The 20,315-nt window shown below is 54.2% G+C and overlaps 1 protein-coding gene across 2 annotated transcripts in view; it reads right to left on the reverse strand.

Moving 5' to 3' along the window:
- The window catches only part of LOC142473372 (death effector domain-containing protein-like), a 57,672-nt gene extending 40,724 nt beyond the window's left edge, over positions 1-16,948 (reverse strand). Inside the window, exon 1 of one of the 2 annotated variants that reach the window (XM_075580609.1) lies at positions 16,824-16,948. The gene's annotated coding sequence lies outside the window, so the exon portion shown is untranslated. Of the gene's footprint in view, positions 1-16,819 lie in introns of both variants that reach the window. The other variant, XM_075580610.1, reaches the window with a different exon arrangement.
- Positions 16,949-20,315: the final 3,367 nt, after the last annotated feature.

Here is a 20,315-nt window from a genome sequence, read left to right on the forward strand (position 1 = left end):
AGCTGTGGGGCTGGGACGCCTCTTACATTTACTTACAGTGTAAGCTGTGGGCAGGACGACCTCTTACATTTACTTACAGTGTAAGCTGTGGGCTGGGACGCCTCTTACATTTACTTACAGTGTAAGCTGTGGGGCAGGGACGCCTCTTACATTTACTTACAGTGTAAGCTGTGGGGCTGGGACGCCTCTTACATTTACTTACAGTGTAAGCTGTGGGGCAGGGACGCCTCTTACATTTACTTACAGTGTAAGCTGTGGGGCAGGACGCCTCTTACATTTACTTACAGTGTAAGCTGTGGGGCTGGGACGCCTCTTACATTTACTTACAGTGTAAGCTGTGGGGCAGGGACGCCTCTTACATTTACTTACAGTGTAAGCTGTGGGGCTGGGACGCCTCTTACATTTACTTACAGTGTAAGCTGTGGGCTGGGACGCCTCTTACATTTACTTACATTGTAAGCTGTGGGGCTGGGACGCCTCTTACATTTACTTACAGTGTAAGCTGTGGGGCAGGGACGCCTCTTACATTTACTTACAGTGTAAGCTGTGGGGCTGGGACGCCTCTTACATTTACTTACAGTGTAAGCTGTGGGGCTGGACGCCTCTTACATTTACTTACAGTGTAAGCTGTGGGGCAGGGACGCCTCTTACATTTACTTACAGTGTAAGCTGTGGGGCTGGGACGCCTCTTACATTTACTTACAGTGTAAGCTGTGGGGCTGGGACGCCTCTTACATTTACTTACAGTGTAAGCTGTGGGCTGGGACGCCTCTTACATTTACTTACAGTGTAAGCTGTGGGGCAGGGACGCCTCTTACATTTACTTACAGTGTAAGCTGTGGGGCTGGGACGCCTCTTACATTTACTTACAGTGTAAGCTGTGGGGCCGGGACGCCTCTTACATTTACTTACAGTGTAAGCTGTGGGGCAGGGACGCCTCTTACATTTACTTACAGTGTAAGCTGTGGGGCTGGGACGCCTCTTACATTTACTTACAGTGTAAGCTGTGGGGCGGGACGCCTCTTACATTTACTTACAGTGTAAGCTGTGGGGCCGGGACGCCTCTTACATTTACTTACAGTGTAAGCTGTGGGCCGGGACGCCTCTTACATTTACTTACAGTGTAAGCTGTGGGGCCGGGACGCCTCTTACATTTACTTACAGTGTAAGCTGTGGGGCGGGACGCCTCTTACATTTACTTACAGTGTAAGCTGTGGGGCGGGACGCCTCTTACATTTACTTACAGTGTAAGCTGTGGGGCCGGGACGCCTCTTACATTTACTTACAGTGTAAGCTGTGGGGCCGGGACGCCTCTTACATTTACTTACAGTGTAAGCTGTGGGGCCGGGACGCCTCTTACATTTACTTACAGTGTAAGCTGTGGGGCTGGACGCCTCTTACATTTACTTACAGTGTAAGCTGTGGGGCTGGGACGCCTCTTACATTTACTTACAGTGTAAGCTGTGGGGCTGGCCCTGCTTACATTTACTTACAGTGTAAGCTGTGGGGCAGGGACGCCTCTTACATTTACTTACAGTGTAAGCTGTGGGGCTGGGACGCCTCTTACATTTACTTACAGTGTAAGCTGTGGGGCAGGGACGCCTCTTACATTTACTTACAGTGTAAGCTGTGGGGCAGGGACGCCTCTTACATTTACTTACAGTGTAAGCTGTGGGGCTGGGACGCCTCTTACATTTACTTACAGTGTAAGCTGTGGGGCAGGGACGCCTCTTACATTTACTTACAGTGTAAGCTGTGGGGCTGGGACGCCTCTTACATTTACTTACAGTGTAAGCTGTGGGGCTGGGACGCCTCTTACATTTACTTACAGTGTAAGCTGTGGGGCAGGGACGCCTCTTACATTTACTTACAGTGTAAGCTGTGGGCTGGGACGCCTCTTACATTTACTTACAGTGTAAGCTGTGGGGCAGGGACGCCTCTTACATTTACTTACAGTGTAAGCTGTGGGGCAGGACGCCTCTTACATTTACTTACAGTGTAAGCTGTGGGGCTGGGACGCTCTTACATTTACTTACAGTGTAAGCTGTGGGGGCAGGGACGCCTCTTACATTTACTTACAGTGTAAGCTGTGGGGCTGGGACGCCTCTTACATTTACTTACAGTGTAAGCTGTGGGGCAGGGACGCCTCTTACATTTACTTACAGTGTAAGCTGTGGGGCTGGGACGCCTCTTACATTTACTTACAGTGTAAGCTGTGGGGCTGGCACTGCTTACATTTACTTACAGTGTAAGCTGTGGGGCTGGGACGCCTCTTACATTTACTTACAGTGTAAGCTGTGGGGCTGGGACGCCTCTTACATTTACTTACAGTGTAAGCTGTGGGGCAGGGACGCCTCTTACATTTACTTACAGTGTAAGCTGTGGGGCAGGGACGCCTCTTACATTTACTTACAGTGTAAGCTGTGGGGCCGGGACGCCTCTTACATTTACTTACAGTGTAAGCTGTGGGGCTGGGACGCCTCTTACATTTACTTACAGTGTAAGCTGTGGGGCTGGGACGCCTCTTACATTTACTTACAGTGTAAGCTGTGGGGCCGGGACGCCTCTTACATTTACTTACAGTGTAAGCTGTGGGGCTGGGACGCCTCTTACATTTACTTACAGTGTAAGCTGTGGGGCTGGGACGCCTCTTACATTTACTTACAGTGTAAGCTGTGGGGCTGGGACGCCTCTTACATTTACTTACAGTGTAAGCTGTGGGGCCGGGACGCCTCTTACATTTACTTACAGTGTAAGCTGTGGGGCTGGGACGCCTCTTACATTTACTTACAGTGTAAGCTGTGGGGCCGGGACGCCTCTTACATTTACTTACAGTGTAAGCTGTGGGGCAGGGACGCCTCTTACATTTACTTACAGTGTAAGCTGTGGGGCTGGGACGCCTCTTACATTTACTTACAGTGTAAGCTGTGGGGCTGGACGCCTCTTACATTTACTTACAGTGTAAGCTGTGGGGCTGGGACGCCTCTTACATTTACTTACAGTGTAAGCTGTGGGGCAGGGACGCCTCTTACATTTACTTACAGTGTAAGCTGTGGGGCAGGGACGCCTCTTACATTTACTTACAGTGTAAGCTGTGGGGCAGGGACGCCTCTTACATTTACTTACAGTGTAAGCTGTGGGCAGGGACGCCTCTTACATTTACTTACAGTGTAAGCTGTGGGGCTGGGACGCCTCTTACATTTACTTACAGTGTAAGCTGTGGGGCAGGGACGCCTCTTACATTTACTTACAGTGTAAGCTGTGGGGCTGGGACGCCTCTTACATTTACTTACAGTGTAAGCTGTGGGGCAGGGACGCCTCTTACATTTACTTACAGTGTAAGCTGTGGGGCTGGGACGCCTCTTACATTTACTTACAGTGTAAGCTGTGGGGCAGGGACGCCTCTTACATTTACTTACAGTGTAAGCTGTGGGGCAGGGACGCCTCTTACATTTACTTACAGTGTAAGCTGTGGGGCTGGGACGCCTCTTACATTTACTTACAGTGTAAGCTGTGGGGCAGGGACGCCTCTTACATTTACTTACAGTGTAAGCTGTGGGGCTTGGACGCCTCTTACATTTAGTTACAGTGTAAGCTGTGGGGCTGGGACGCCTCTTACATTTACTTACATTGTAAGCTGTGGGGCTGGGACGCCTCTTACATTTACTTACAGTGTAAGCTGTGGGGCAGGGACGCCTCTTACATTTACTTACAGTGTAAGCTGTGGGGCAGGACGCCTCTTACATTTACTTACAGTGTAAGCTGTGGGGCTGGGACGCCTCTTACATTTACTTACAGTGTAAGCTGTGGGGCAGGGACGCCTCTTACATTTACTTACAGTGTAAGCTGTGGGGCAGGGACGCCTCTTACATTTACTTACAGTGTAAGCTGTGGGCAGGGACGCCTCTTACATTTACTTACAGTGTAAGCTGTGGGGCAGGGACGCCTCTTACATTTACTTACAGTGTAAGCTGTGGGGCAGGGACGCCTCTTACATTTACTTACAGTGTAAGCTGTGGGCAGGGACGCCTCTTACATTTACTTACAGTGTAAGCTGTGGGGCTGGGACGCCTCTTACATTTACTTACAGTGTAAGCTGTGGGGCAGGGACGCCTCTTACATTTACTTACAGTGTAAGCTGTGGGGCTGGGACGCCTCTTACATTTACTTACAGTGTAAGCTGTGGGGCTGGGACGCCTCTTACATTTACTTACAGTGTAAGCTGTGGGGCTGGGACGCCTCTTACATTTACTTACAGTGTAAGCTGTGGGGCTGGACGCCTCTTACATTTACTTACAGTGTAAGCTGTGGGGCAGGGACGCCTCTTACATTTACTTACAGTGTAAGCTGTGGGGCTGGGACGCCTCTTACATTTACTTACAGTGTAAGCTGTGGGGCTGGGACGCCTCTTACATTTACTTACAGTGTAAGCTGTGGGGCAGGGACGCCTCTTACATTTACTTACAGTGTAAGCTGTGGGGCTGGGACGCCTCTTACATTTACTTACAGTGTAAGCTGTGGGGCAGGGACGCCTCTTACATTTACTTACAGTGTAAGCTGTGGGGCTGGGACGCCTCTTACATTTACTTACAGTGTAAGCTGTGGGGCTGGGACGCCTCTTACATTTACTTACAGTGTAAGCTGTGGGGCAGGGACGCCTCTTACATTTACTTACAGTGTAAGCTGTGGGGCTGGGACGCCTCTTACATTTACTTACAGTGTAAGCTGTGGGGCCGGGACGCCTCTTACATTTACTTACAGTGTAAGCTGTGGGGCTGGGACGCCTCTTACATTTACTTACAGTGTAAGCTGTGGGGCTGGGACGCCTCTTACATTTACTTACAGTGTAAGCTGTGGGGCTGGGACGCCTCTTACATTTACTTACAGTGTAAGCTGTGGGGCCGGGACGCCTCTTACATTTACTTACAGTGTAAGCTGTGGGGCCGGGACGCCTCTTACATTTACTTACAGTGTAAGCTGTGGGGCTGGGACGCCTCTTACATTTACTTACAGTGTAAGCTGTGGGGCTGGGACGCCTCTTACATTTACTTACAGTGTAAGCTGTGGGGCCGGGACGCCTCTTACATTTACTTACAGTGTAAGCTGTGGGGCTGGGACGCCTCTTACATTTACTTACAGTGTAAGCTGTGGGGCTGGGACGCCTCTTACATTTACTTACAGTGTAAGCTGTGGGGCTGGGACGCCTCTTACATTTACTTACAGTGTAAGCTGTGGGGCCGGGACGCCTCTTACATTTACTTACAGTGTAAGCTGTGGGGCCGGGACGCCTCTTACATTTACTTACAGTGTAAGCTGTGGGGCTGGGACGCCTCTTACATTTACTTACAGTGTAAGCTGTGGGGCTGGGACGCCTCTTACATTTACTTACAGTGTAAGCTGTGGGGCCGGGACGCCTCTTACATTTACTTACAGTGTAAGCTGTGGGGCTGGGACGCCTCTTACATTTAGTTACAGTGTAAGCTGTGGGGCTGGGACGCCTCTTACATTTACTTACATTGTAAGCTGTGGGGCTGGGACGCCTCTTACATTTACTTACAGTGTAAGCTGTGGGGCAGGGACGCCTCTTACATTTACTTACAGTGTAAGCTGTGGGGCAGGGACGCCTCTTACATTTACTTACAGTGTAAGCTGTGGGGCTGGGACGCCTCTTACATTTACTTACAGTGTAAGCTGTGGGGCAGGGACGCCTCTTACATTTACTTACAGTGTAAGCTGTGGGGCAGGGACGCCTCTTACATTTACTTACAGTGTAAGCTGTGGGGCAGGGACGCCTCTTACATTTACTTACAGTGTAAGCTGTGGGGCAGGGACGCCTCTTACATTTACTTACAGTGTAAGCTGTGGGGCAGGGACGCCTCTTACATTTACTTACAGTGTAAGCTGTGGGGCAGGGACGCCTCTTACATTTACTTACAGTGTAAGCTGTGGGGCTGGGACGCCTCTTACATTTACTTACAGTGTAAGCTGTGGGGCTGGGACGCCTCTTACATTTACTTACAGTGTAAGCTGTGGGGCAGGGACGCCTCTTACATTTACTTACAGTGTAAGCTGTGGGGCTGGGACGCCTCTTACATTTACTTACAGTGTAAGCTGTGGGGCTGGGACGCCTCTTACATTTACTTACAGTGTAAGCTGTGGGGCTGGACGCCTCTTACATTTACTTACAGTGTAAGCTGTGGGGCAGGGACGCCTCTTACATTTACTTACAGTGTAAGCTGTGGGGCTGGGACGCCTCTTACATTTACTTACAGTGTAAGCTGTGGGGCTGGGACGCCTCTTACATTTACTTACAGTGTAAGCTGTGGGGCAGGGACGCCTCTTACATTTACTTACAGTGTAAGCTGTGGGGCTGGACGCCTCTTACATTTACTTACAGTGTAAGCTGTGGGGCAGGGACGCCTCTTACATTTACTTACAGTGTAAGCTGTGGGGCTGGGACGCCTCTTACATTTACTTACAGTGTAAGCTGTGGGGCTGGGACGCCTCTTACATTTACTTACAGTGTAAGCTGTGGGGCAGGGACGCCTCTTACATTTACTTACAGTGTAAGCTGTGGGGCTGGGACGCCTCTTACATTTACTTACAGTGTAAGCTGTGGGGCCGGGACGCCTCTTACATTTACTTACAGTGTAAGCTGTGGGGCTGGGACGCCTCTTACATTTACTTACAGTGTAAGCTGTGGGGCTGGGACGCCTCTTACATTTACTTACAGTGTAAGCTGTGGGGCTGGGACGCCTCTTACATTTACTTACAGTGTAAGCTGTGGGGCCGGGACGCCTCTTACATTTACTTACAGTGTAAGCTGTGGGGCCGGGACGCCTCTTACATTTACTTACAGTGTAAGCTGTGGGGCTGGGACGCCTCTTACATTTACTTACAGTGTAAGCTGTGGGCTGGGACGCCTCTTACATTTACTTACAGTGTAAGCTGTGGGGCCGGGACGCCTCTTACATTTACTTACAGTGTAAGCTGTGGGGCTGGGACGCCTCTTACATTACTTACAGTGTAAGCTGTGGGGCTGGGACGCCTCTTACATTTACTTACAGTGTAAGCTGTGGGGCTGGGACGCCTCTTACATTTACTTACAGTGTAAGCTGTGGGGCTGGGACGCCTTCTTACATTTACTTACAGTGTAAGCTGTGGGGCTGGGACGCCTCTTACATTTACTTACAGTGTAAGCTGTGGGGCTGGGACGCTCTTACATTTACTTACAGTGTAAGCTGTGGGGCCGGGACGCCTCTTACATTTACTTACAGTGTAAGCTGTGGGGCAGGGACGCCTCTTACATTTACTTACAGTGTAAGCTGTGGGGCTGGGACGCCTCTTACATTTACTTACAGTGTAAGCTGTGGGGCTGGGACGCCTCTTACATTTACTTACAGTGTAAGCTGTGGGGCAGGGACGCCTCTTACATTTACTTACAGTGTAAGCTGTGGGGCTGGGACGCCTCTTACATTTACTTACAGTGTAAGCTGTGGGGCTGGGACGCCTCTTACATTTACTTACAGTGTAAGCTGTGGGGCAGGGACGCCTCTTACATTTACTTACTGTGTAAGCTGTGGGGCTGGGACGCCTCTTACATTTACTTACAGTGTAAGCTGTGGGGCAGGGACGCCTCTTACATTTACTTACAGTGTAAGCTGTGGGGCAGGGACGCCTCTTACATTTACTTACAGTGTAAGCTGTGGGGCCGGGACGCCTCTTACATTTACTTACAGTGTAAGCTGTGGGGCTGGACGCCTCTTACATTTACTTACAGTGTAAGCTGTGGGGCTGGACGCCTCTTACATTTACTTACAGTGTAAGCTGTGGGGCTGGGACGCCTCTTACATTTACTTACAGTGTAAGCTGTGGGGCTGGGACGCCTCTTACATTTACTTACAGTGTAAGCTGTGGGGCTGGGACGCCTCTTACATTTACTTACAGTGTAAGCTGTGGGGCAGGGACGCCTCTTACATTTACTTACAGTGTAAGCTGTGGGGCTGGACGCCTCTTACATTTACTTACAGTGTAAGCTGTGGGGCTGGGACGCCTCTTACATTTACTTACAGTGTAAGCTGTGGGGCCGGGACGCCTCTTACATTTACTTACAGTGTAAGCTGTGGGGCAGGGACGCCTCTTACATTTACTTACAGTGTAAGCTGTGGGGCAGGGACGCCTCTTACATTTACTTACAGTGTAAGCTGTGGGGCTGGGACGCCTCTTACATTTACTTACAGTGTAAGCTGTGGGGCAGGGACGCCTCTTACATTTACTTACAGTGTAAGCTGTGGGGCAGGGACGCCTCTTACATTTACTTACAGTGTAAGCTGTGGGCCGGGACGCCTCTTACATTTACTTACAGTGTAAGCTGTGGGGCTGGGACGCCTCTTACATTTACTTACAGTGTAAGCTGTGGGGCTGGGACGCCTCTTACATTTACTTACAGTGTAAGCTGTGGGGCTGGGACGCCTCTTACATTTACTTACAGTGTAAGCTGTGGGGCTGGGACGCCTCTTACATTTACTTACAGTGTAAGCTGTGGGGCTGGGACGCCTCTTACATTTACTTACAGTGTAAGCTGTGGGCAGGGACGCCTCTTACATTTACTTACAGTGTAAGCTGTGGGGCAGGGACGCCTCTTACATTTACTTACAGTGTAAGCTGTGGGGCTGGGACGCCTCTTACATTTACTTACAGTGTAAGCTGTGGGGCTGGGACGCCTCTTACATTTACTTACAGTGTAAGCTGTGGGGCAGGGACGCCTCTTACATTTACTTACAGTGTAAGCTGTGGGGCAGGGACGCCTCTTACATTTACTTACAGTGTAAGCTGTGGGGCTGGACGCCTCTTACATTTACTTACAGTGTAAGCTGTGGGGCAGGGACGCCTCTTACATTTACTTACAGTGTAAGCTGTGGGGCAGGGACGCCTCTTACATTTACTTACAGTGTAAGCTGTGGGGCAGGGACGCCTCTTACATTTACTTACAGTGTAAGCTGTGGGGCTGGGACGCCTCTTACATTTACTTACAGTGTAAGCTGTGGGGCTGGGACGCCTCTTACATTTACTTACAGTGTAAGCTGTGGGGCTGGGACGCCTCTTACATTTACTTACAGTGTAAGCTGTGGGGCTGGACGCCTCTTACATTTACTTACAGTGTAAGCTGTGGGGCTGGGACGCCTCTTACATTTACTTACAGTGTAAGCTGTGGGCTGGGACGCCTCTTACATTTACTTACAGTGTAAGCTGTGGGGCAGGGACGCCTCTTACATTTACTTACAGTGTAAGCTGTGGGGCTGGGACGCCTCTTACATTTACTTACAGTGTAAGCTGTGGGGCTGGGACGCCTCTTACATTTACTTACAGTGTAAGCTGTGGGGCTGGGACGCCTCTTACATTTACTTACAGTGTAAGCTGTGGGGCTGGGACGCCTCTTACATTTACTTACAGTGTAAGCTGTGGGGCAGGGACGCCTCTTACATTTACTTACAGTGTAAGCTGTGGGGCTGGGACGCCTCTTACATTTACTTACAGTGTAAGCTGTGGGGCAGGGACGCCTCTTACATTTACTTACAGTGTAAGCTGTGGGGCTGGGATCTCCCCTCCTGAAATCCCTCTCCTGGCTTCCGATCAAATCCCGCATCTCACACTCCATTCTTCTCCTCACTTTTAAAGCTTTACACTCTTCTGCCCCTCCTTACATCTCAGCCCTAATTTCTCGTTATGCACCATCCAGACTCTTGCGTTCTTCTCAAGGATGTCTTCTTTCTACCCCCTTTGTATCTAAAGCCCTCTCCCGCCTTAAACCTTTCTCACTTTCTGCCCCGCACCTCTGGAATGCCCTTCCCCTCAGTACCCGACTAGCACCCTCTCTATCCACCTTTAAGACCCACCTCAAGACACACTTGCTTAAAGAAGCATATGAATAGCACTGTGAATATTCTGAACACATGATACATAAAGCTTGGCCCACTGCAGACGCACTTACCAGAACTCCCTACTGTCTCTGTACGTCTCCCTACCAATTAGACTGTAAGCTCTTCGGAGCAGGGACTCCTCTTCCTTAATGTTACTTTTATGTGTAAAGCACTTATTCCATGATCTGTTATTTATATTATGTTATATTTGATTACCACATGTATTACTACTGTAAAGCGCTATGTACATTAATGGCGCTATATAAATAAAGACATACAATACAATACTTAAAGTGTAAGCTGTGGGGCAGAGACGCCTCTTACATTTACTTACAGTGTCAGGATAGGATTGTGCATTTGATGTGCGCCCCGTGTCTGGGAGACTTGGGACACAGCGGCGTCACTATGCCAGGATAGGATTGTGCGTTTGATGTGCGCCCCGTGCCTGGGAGACGCGTCACTATGTCAGGATAGGATGCTGCGTTTGATGTGCGCCCCGTGTCTGGGAGACTTGGACACAACGCGTCACTATGTCAGGATAGGATTGTGCGTTTGATGTGCACCCCGTGCCTGGGATATTTAGGACAGAGCGCGTCACTATGTCAGGATAGGATTGTGCGTTTGATGTGCGCCCGTGTCTGGGAGACTTGGGACACAGCGCGTCACTATGCCAGGATAGGATTGTGCGTTTGATGTGCGCCCCGTGTCTGGGAGACTTGGGACAGAGCGCGTCACTATGTCAGGATAGGATTCTGCGTTTGATGTGCGCCCCGTGTCTGGGAGACGTGGGACAGAGCGCGTCACTATGTCAGGATAGGATTGTGCGTTTGATGTGCACCCCGTGCCTGGGATATTTAGGACAGAGCGCGTCACTATGTCAGGATAGGATTGTGCGTTTGATGTGCACCCCGTGTCTGGGAGACTTGGGACACAACGCGTCACTATGTCAGGATAGGATTGTGCGTTTGATGTGCGCCCCGTGCCTGGGAGACTTGGGACACAGCGCGTCACTATGTCAGGATAGGATTGTGCGTTTGATGTGCACCCCCCGTGTCTGGGAGACTTGGGACACAGCGCGTCACTATGTCAGGATAGGATGCTGCGTTTGATGTGCGCCCCGTGTCTGGGAGACTTGGGACACAGCGCGTCACTATGCCAGGATAGGATGCTGCGTTTGATGTGCGCCCCGTGTCTCGGAGACTTGGGACACAGCGCGTCACTATGTCAGGATAGGATTGTGCGTTTGATGTGCGCCCCGTGTCTGGGAGACTTGGGACAGAGCGCGTCACTATGTCAGGATAGGATGGTGCGTGTGATGTGCGCCCCGTGTCTGGGAGACTTGGGACAGAGCGCGTCACTATGTCAGGATAGGATTGTGCGTTTGATGTGCGCCCCGTGTCTGGGAGACTTGGGACAGAGCGCGTCACTATGTCAGGATAGGATTGTGCGTTTGATGTGCACCCCGTGCCTGGGATATTTAGGACACAGCGCGTCACTATGTCAGGATAGGATTGTGCGTTTGATGTGCGCCCGTGTCTGGGAGACGTGGGACAGAGCGCGTCACTATGCCATGATAGGATTGTGCGTTTGATGTGCACCCCGTGCCTGGGATATTTAGGACAGAGCGCGTCACTATGTCAGGATAGGATGCTGCGTTTGATGTGCGCCCCGTGTCTGGGAGACTTGGGACACAACGCGTCACTATGACAGGATAGGATTGTGCGTTTGATGTGCACCCCGTGCCTGGGATATTTAGGACAGAGCGCGTCACTATGTCAGGATAGGATGCTGCGTTTGATGTGCGCCCCGTGTCTGGGAGACTTGGGACACAGCGCGTCACTATGCCAGGATAGGATTGTGCGTTTGATGTGCACCCCGTGCCTGGGATATTTAGGACAGAGCGCGTCACTATGCCAGGATAGGATTGTGCGTTTGATGTGCACCCCGTGCCTGGGATATTTAGGACAGAGCGCGTCACTATGCCAGGATAGGATTGTGCGTTTGATGTGCACCCCGTGCCTGGGAGACTTGGGACACAGCGCGTCACTATGCCAGGATAGGATTGTGCGTTTGATGTGCGCCCCGTGCCTGGGATATTTAGGACAGAGCGCGTCACTATGCCAGGATAGGATTGTGCGTTTGATGTGCGCCCCGTGCCTGGGAGACTTGGGACACAGCGCGTCACTATGTCAGGATAGGATTGTGCGTTTGATGTGCGCCCCGTGTCTGGGAGACGTGGGACAGAGCGCGTCACTATGCCAGGATAGGATTGTGCGTTTGATGTGCACCCCGTGCCTGGGATATTTAGGACAGAGCGCGTCACTATGCCAGGATAGGATTGTGCGTTTGATGTGCACCCCGTGTCTGGGAGACTTGGGACACAGCGCGTCACTATGTCAGGATAGGATTGTGCGTTTGATGTGCGCCCCGTGTCTGGGAGACGTGGGACACAGCGCGTCACTATGCCAGGATAGGATTGTGCGTTTGATGTGCGCCCCGTGTCTGGGAGACTTGGGACAGAGCGCGTCACTATGCCAGGATAGGATTGTGCGTTTGATGTGCGCCCCGTGTCTGGGAGACTTGGGGCACGAGCCTGGCACTCCTCAGACGCACTTCTGGATAACACACACCGTTTTAATGAGATCCGTTTCTCGAAAACTACTGTATGGGGCCCTCTTCTTCCAGCGCGCGGCGAGCGGACGAGATTTACTAGTGCTGTGCTGTGAATGGAATGCCTAATGATCAATAAAGCAAGCACAATCCCATCTATAAGCCGCTCATTAATCTCTCCTGACTTCATTACCCCACAGGCGAATCATAGATTCACCGTCCTGACAAAGGCGTCGTAGCACCCACACAGGAAATATAGCTCATTTCTGTCAATCTATAAATATACAACAGGTGTTTATTGGGCTCTGCTCTGATCAATGATTTCTATACTGCTGGTAATAGTAATAATGCAATACCCTGGTGTGTATTCCACGTACAGATAAAGCAGCCGCTGGTTTACCCACAGGGCCCACGCGGGAAACACTTCCCCAGCTACTTATTGCCACAGCCTGCTCCGCACAGACACACAGGGGCGCGCACAGACACACAGGGGCGCGCGCGCACAGACACAGGGGCGCGCGCACAGACACAGGGGCTCGCGCACAGACACAGGGGCACGCGGGAAACACTTCCCCAGCTACTTATTGTCACAGCCTGCTCCGCACAGACACACAGGGGGGCGAGCGCACAGACACAGGGGCACGCGCGCGCGCACAGACACGCGCGAGCGCACAGACAGGGGCGCGCGCGCACAGACACAGGGGCGCGCACGCACAGACACGGGCGCGCGCGCACAGACACAGGGGCGCGCACAGACACAGGGGCGCGCGCGCACAGACACAGGGGCGCGCGCGCACAGACACAGGGGCGCGCGCGCACAGACACAGGGGCGCGCGCGCACAGACACAGGGGCGCGCGCGCACAGACACAGGGGCGCGCGCGCACAGACACAGGGGCGCGCGCGCACAGACAAAGGGGCGCGCGCGCACAGACACAGGGCGCGCGCGCACAGACACAGGGGCGCGCGCGCACAGACACAGGGGCGCGCGCGCACAGACACACAGGCGCGCGCACAGACACACAGGCGCGCACACAGACACACAGGCGCGCGTGGTACGAATGCAGAGAAAATTCATCCGTGTCGCCTCGATCTCCGGCGTGTGCCTCGCTTCCAGACTCCTCCGTCACTTCCGGTGACGACTCGTCTCTGGGCGGAGTAGGGCGGGGACACACTATCTCCGTAGCCTGGACCACTCTGCACTGCTCGAACAGGACGCTGACAAAATTCTACGCGTTTCGCAAACTTTGCTTCCTCAGGAATATTCCTCAGAATATTCTCTGCATTTGTACCACGTTTGGGTCTTGTGTGTAAAATGTGAGTGCACCAATACAGGCATACCCCGCATTAACGTACGCAATGGGACCGGAGCATGTATGTAAAGCAAAAATGTACTTAAAGTGAAGCACTGCCTTTTCCCCACTTATCGATGCACGTACTGTACTGCAATCCTCATATACGTGCATAACTGATGTAAATAACGCATTTGTAACAGGCTCTATAGTCTCCCCGCTTGCGCACAGCTTCAGTACAGGTAGGGAGCCGGTATTGCTGTTCAGGACGTTCTGACTGACGCATGCGTGAGTTGCCGTTTGCCTATTGAGCTAGATGTACTTACTCGCGAGTGTACTTAAAGTGAGTGTCCTTAAACCGGGGTATGCCTGTATTGTTTTATATTGCTATTTCCAATACATTAGTGGCATACTATACCATTGTGAGTTTTCCTTCCTAAATATCACGGAGAGAGAAAAACACCTTTTACCTTATACTGACATCCTGGGGAAATCGCCATTGAGGTTTGGAAATCCTGATATCCAGATATCCAGATATCCAGATCTCTGCTATCTGTCCTACCATAGCTCCAGTTAGAGAGAGAACGTGTCTCTAACCTGCCATAAACCTTAAGGCCGTGCCTATAGTGCCGTCGTTGTATACTTGCACAATATTGAGGTGGGGATTTGCATGTATATGGGATTTTGCACATGCACTTAATCACATGTGATATCATTTGTTTAAAGAAGAGGTCACTAATTTATTTGCATTTAGTAGTATATTTCTACACATTTCTCGTCACATATTGCATCACCACTTTAGGAGCGCCCGATTACACTTTCTTGGATTATTGCACTTTATCTCAATGTCTTGTATAGCGCATACACAGAGCAAACCCGGCTCCTAAACCGTTACTAAAGTTTATAAACATGGCACGCAGAGACTGCCAAGGGTTTGCTTTCCCGTGGCTGTCCCCGTGTCCCATGCCACGGCTTGACCGGCTCTCTGATCAGGCTAGTGTGGTCTAAGGGCTCAGGAAACACTAGATTGATAAACATTCCCCCATTCACATGCCCAGAGATACAACCGAAGCCTTTCGCATTGTTACATTGGTTTAAGGAAGACAGACTTCAAGTCTATATGAAATTATATTTTGTTATCAGGGATTAGCACCTTTAAAGTACTGTTTGAAACAGTGATCTAAATAAAAGTAACGGGCTTTAAGGGGGTTATAAACATACATTTATGAAAAGTACAAGAACATAAAGTCAAACTTCCACTGGTTCCAGCAGCGACGTGACAAGCGTAAGGACATTAAAACCACCCCAAACGCTGGGGAGCGTTTGGGGGATCCCCAGATATAAAGCTAGTAACTATACCACAACTACTTATTCCAAGTGCTATATTCAATAACACAATCTGCAAACACAACTCAGTCAATTCAACACTTCAGAAGCAACTGAAGGCTCGTTTCAAGCAAGAGAAATCATGTCTACCGCGACAGTAAGAAAGCCGATGTTTCTCCCTCTCACCCTGTATAACGATGAGGCTATTGGCAGCGCTCTGGGTGCTGATAGGAACAGGGGCGCGGGGGGGGGGGGGCAGGGGGGGTGCTGGCTTCCTCCAGCAAAGTATGGCAACTAATATCTTACACACAATACACACACACACAATACACACACAATACACACAGCACTCCTGAGGGAAACAAGCAGCCTGACCCGCATTACACAACGACACAGCCCCACCACACAATACACACAACACAAGAGAAACAAGCAGCATCCTGGAATAATGAGCTGAGGCCGGGGGGACAACACCGACCCCTCACCCAGGAGGGGGGGGGGGGAAGGAGTATTACCCCTCAGGGGCGGTATAACGGGGGGGGGGGTATTACCCCTCAGGGGCGGTATCAGGGGCGGTATTACAGGAGTATTACCCCTCAGGGGCGGTATTACAGGGAGTATTACTCCTCAGGGGCGGTATAACGGGGGGGGGTATAACATTACCCCTCAGGGGCGGTTATAACGGGGGGGGTATTACCCCTCAGGGCAGTGTAACGGGGGTTATTAGCCCTCAGGGCAGTGTAACGGGGGTTATTAGCCCTCAGGGCAGTGTAACGGGGGTTATTAGCCCTCAGGGCAGTGTAACGGGGGTATTAGCCCTCGGGGCAGTGTAACGGGGGGTATTAGCCCTCGGGCGGTGTAACGGGGGGGTATTAGCCCTCGGGCGGTGTAACGGGGGGGTATTAGCCCTCGGGCGGTGTAACGGGGGGTATTAGCCCTCGGGGCGGTGTAACGGGGGGGGTATTAGCCCTCGGGGGCGGTTGTAAACGGGGGGGTATTAGCCCTCGGGGCGGTGTAACGGGGGGGTATTAGCCCTCGGGGCGGTGTAACGGGGGGTATTAGCCCTCGGGCGGTGTAACGGGGGTATTACCCCTCAGGGGCGATGTAACGGGGGTATTACCCCTCAGGGGCGATGTAACAGGGGTATTACCCCTCAGGGGCGATGTAACGGGGGTATTACCCCTCAGGGGCGATGTAACGGGGGTATTACCCCTCAGGGGCGATGTAACGGGGGTATTACCCCTCAGGGCGATGTAACGGGGTATTACCCTCAGGGGCGATGTAAACGGGGTATTACCCCTCAGGGGCGGAATAACGGGGAGTATTACCTCTCGGGGTCGGAATAACGGGGAGTATTACCTCTCGGGGTCGTATTAACGGGGAGTATTACCTCTCAGGGGCGGTGTAACGGGGAGTATTACCCATCAAGGTCGTATTAACGGGGAGTATTACCCCTCAGGATCGTATTAACGGGGAGTATTACCCCTCAGGGTCGGAATAACGGGGAGTATTACCCCTCAAGGTCGGAATAACGGGGAGTATTACCCCTCAAGGTCGGAATAACGGGGAGTATTACCCCTCAGGGTCGGAATAACGGGGAGTATTAACCCCTCAAGGTCGGTATAACGGGGAGTATTACCCCTCAAGGTCGGTATAACGGGGGTATTACATACATACCGCGGCCGGTCTCCGGTTCGGGCTCCGGTTCTGGTACCATTCTTCCGAACACTGCGCGTGCGCGCCCTCTCAGAGACGTCACAGCGCAACTGAAACCCCGCCCCGCGCGGCCTCTTAGCGCACTGCGCATGCGCAGGACTTCTGCCGAGGGGGATGTGTCACGCGACAGAGCCTCTCCGTCACCACGTGACTTGCTGTAAGGAGTTGGAACCAATCGCTCGCCGGCTCCCGACTTGTTTACATAACTGCCATTCACAGAGGGCAAGCGCGCGCAGGGCGTAGCGTAGTGGTACGTCATCAGTGCGAGGCCGCGCAAATGACGCAACAGAACCTCGTTTCTATGGAGACGCAACACTGCGGCCTTGTTTATGTGACCCCGAAAGCGTCACCTGTGGATTTCTATATGTGTATATGTATTTCTATATGTGCCTGTACATTACAAGTTCATAATATAAGTGCAGCAAACATCACAGACACATTCCCGCCCTCACCTTTAATCTGGTGTGTAACTGTTTCATTCGCACATCTTATACTATATTAGTGAAAGCACTGTATGTTTGCCTGCCTGGATGTCCGGTGTCCCTAGGGGAAATCTCATTGGTCCCTTGGCCCGCCCGCCCCCGCACACCTCTCATTGGCTGAGGCGGAGTGACGGGCCAAAGGACACACAGACACACAGACACACAGGGACACACACACAGGGGGACACACACACACAGGGACACACACACAGGGGACACAGACACACACACACACACACACACACACACACACAGTGACAGGGACACACACACAGGGACACAGGGACACACACACACAGTGACACACACACACACACACACTGTTACATACATTAGCGGGGCTCACAGTTAGCAGCACCCGCGCGCACCTCCTCCTCTCCCCGTGTCTCCCGCGCTTTCACCCCGACCCCCCCCTCCCCTGGCGCCGCTACAGTCAGCGGGACACACACACTATTATTACCCCTTCAGCGCCCCCCCCCCCCACCCAGTGTCAGCGGCCGTGCGAGACCCCCCCTCTATATCTCCCACCTCTCCCCCCCCCCACACATATACATGCCCCCCCCCCCTCCCCGGCGCTACAACTCACCCCTCCCCGGCGGGGGAACAGCCAGTGGCCAGGCAGGCTGCCTCGCGGCGCCGAGTGCCCAAGATGGCGGCGCCCGGGACACAGCGGGGGAGCGGCCACAACACGCTGCCTCCCGCCTCAGATCCACGTGGGACCTGCCGGATGGGTGAGTGAGCGGCCTTCACCTCCCCTGCACCCCCCCTTCACCTCCCCTCCACCCCCCCTCCCCTCCAGTGTCAGTGTCAGTGTCTCCCCGATACCACCCCCCCCCCCGGCGCCACTACAGTCAGCGGGGGAGCGAGCGAGCGCCCGGGACACAGCGGGAGAGCGGCCACAACACGCTGCCTCCCGCCTCAGATCCACGTGGGACCTGCCGGACGGGTGAGTGAGCGGCCTTCACCTCCCCTCACCCCCTTTCACCTCCCCTCACTCCACTTCTCCCTTCCACCCCCCTTCACCTCCCCATTTACCTCCCCCCCTCCACCCCCCCCTTCACCTCCCCTCCACCCCCCCCTTCACCTCCCCTCCACCCCCCCCCCTTCACCTCCCTTCCACCCCCCCCTTCACCTCCCTTCCACCCCCCCCCCCTTCACCTCCCTTCCACCCCCCCCCCCTTCACCTCCCTTCCACTCCCCCCCCTTCACCTCCGGTCCACCCCCCCCTTCACCTCCCCTCCACCCCCCCTTCACCTCCCCTCCACCCCCCCTTCCCACCGCCTCCCCCCCTCCTTCCCACCGCCTCCCCTTCCCACCGCCCCCCCCCCTTCCCACCGCCTCCCCCCCTTCCCACCGCCTCCCCCCCCTTCCCACCGCCTCCCCCCCCTTCCCACCGCCTCCCCCCTTCCCCCCCTTCCCACCGCCTCCCCCCCCCCCTTCCCACCGCCTCCCCCCCCCTTCCCACCGCCTCCCCCCCCCTTCCCACCGCCTCCCAGCCCCCCTTCCCACCGCCTCCCCTCACCCCTTCCCACCGCCTCCCCCCCCTTCCCACCGCCTCCCCCCCTTCCCACCCCCCCTTCCCACCGCCTCCCCCCCTTCCCACCCCCCCTTCCCACCGCCTCCCACCCCCCTTCCCACCGCCTCCCCCTTCCTTCCCACCGCCTCCCTCCCCCCCTTCCCACCGCCTCCCACCCCCCGCCATCCCACCGCCTCCCACCCCCCGCCTTCCCACCTCCCGCCTTCCCACCTCCTCCCACCACCCCGCCTTCCCACCGCCTCCCACCCCCCGCCTTCCCTCCGCCTCCCCCTTCCCACCTCCTCCCCCTCCCACCACCTCACCCCTCCCCCCCTTCCCACCACCTCACCCCTCCCCCCCTTCCCACCACCTCACCCCTCCCCCCCCTTCCCACCACCTCACCCCTCCCCCCCTTCCCACCACCTCACCCCTCCCCCCCCTTCCCACCACCTCACCCCTCCCCCCCTTCCCACCACCTCACCCCTCCCCCCCTTCCCACCACCTCACCCCTCCCCCCCCTTCCCACCACCTCACCCCTCCCCCCCCTTCCCACCACCTCACCCCTCCCCCCCCTTCCCACCACCTCCCACCCCTTTCCACCACCTCCCCCCCTTCCCACCACCTCCCCCCCCTTCCCACCACCTCCACCCCTTCCCACCACCTCCCCCCCTTCCCACCACCTCCACCCTCCCCCCCTTCCCACCACCTCCCCCCTCCCCCCCTTCCCACCACCTCCCCCCCTTCCCACCACCTCCCCCCTCCTCCCCCTTCCCACCACCTTCCCCCTCCTCCCCCTTTCCACCACCTTCCCCCTCCTCCCCCTTCCCACCACATCCCCCCTTCTCTCCCTTTCCACCACCTTCCCCCTCCTCTAACCCTTCCCCCCCCCTCCTCTAACCCTTCCCCCCCCCCTCCTCTAACCCTTCCCCCCCCCCCTCCTCTAACCCTTCCCCCCCCTCCTCTAACCCTTCCCCCCCCTCCTCTAACCCTTCCCCCCTCCTCCACCCCTTGCCCCCCTCCTCCACCCCCTCCTCCCCTTCCCTCCGCCCTTCGCCTTCATGCCCGCCTTACCGCCTCCCCACCCCCGCCTCTGCCTTTCACCCGCCCTTACTCCGGCCGCCTCTGCCTTTCACCCACCACCTCACAGCCGCTGCACGCACTCAACAGACACCCGCCACACTCGACACATACCTGCCGCCACACACCTGCTGCCTCCCGCCCCTACGCACCGACATCACTGACCCACCGCCTCACACCCTAGCAGGACCCCCACTCACAGACAGCACTCACAACCCACGCGCCAGCCGCCGCCTCACACCCTTGCAGGACCCCCACTCACAGACAGCACTCACAACCCACGCGCCACCCGCCGCCTCACACCCTAGCAGGACCCCCATTCACAGACAGCACTCACAACCCACGCACCACCCGCCACCTCACACCCTAGCAGGACCC

This window comes from Ascaphus truei, assembly GCF_040206685.1.
Source record: "Ascaphus truei isolate aAscTru1 chromosome 6 unlocalized genomic scaffold, aAscTru1.hap1 SUPER_6_unloc_1, whole genome shotgun sequence".
Taxonomy (NCBI): domain Eukaryota; kingdom Metazoa; phylum Chordata; class Amphibia; order Anura; family Ascaphidae; genus Ascaphus; species Ascaphus truei.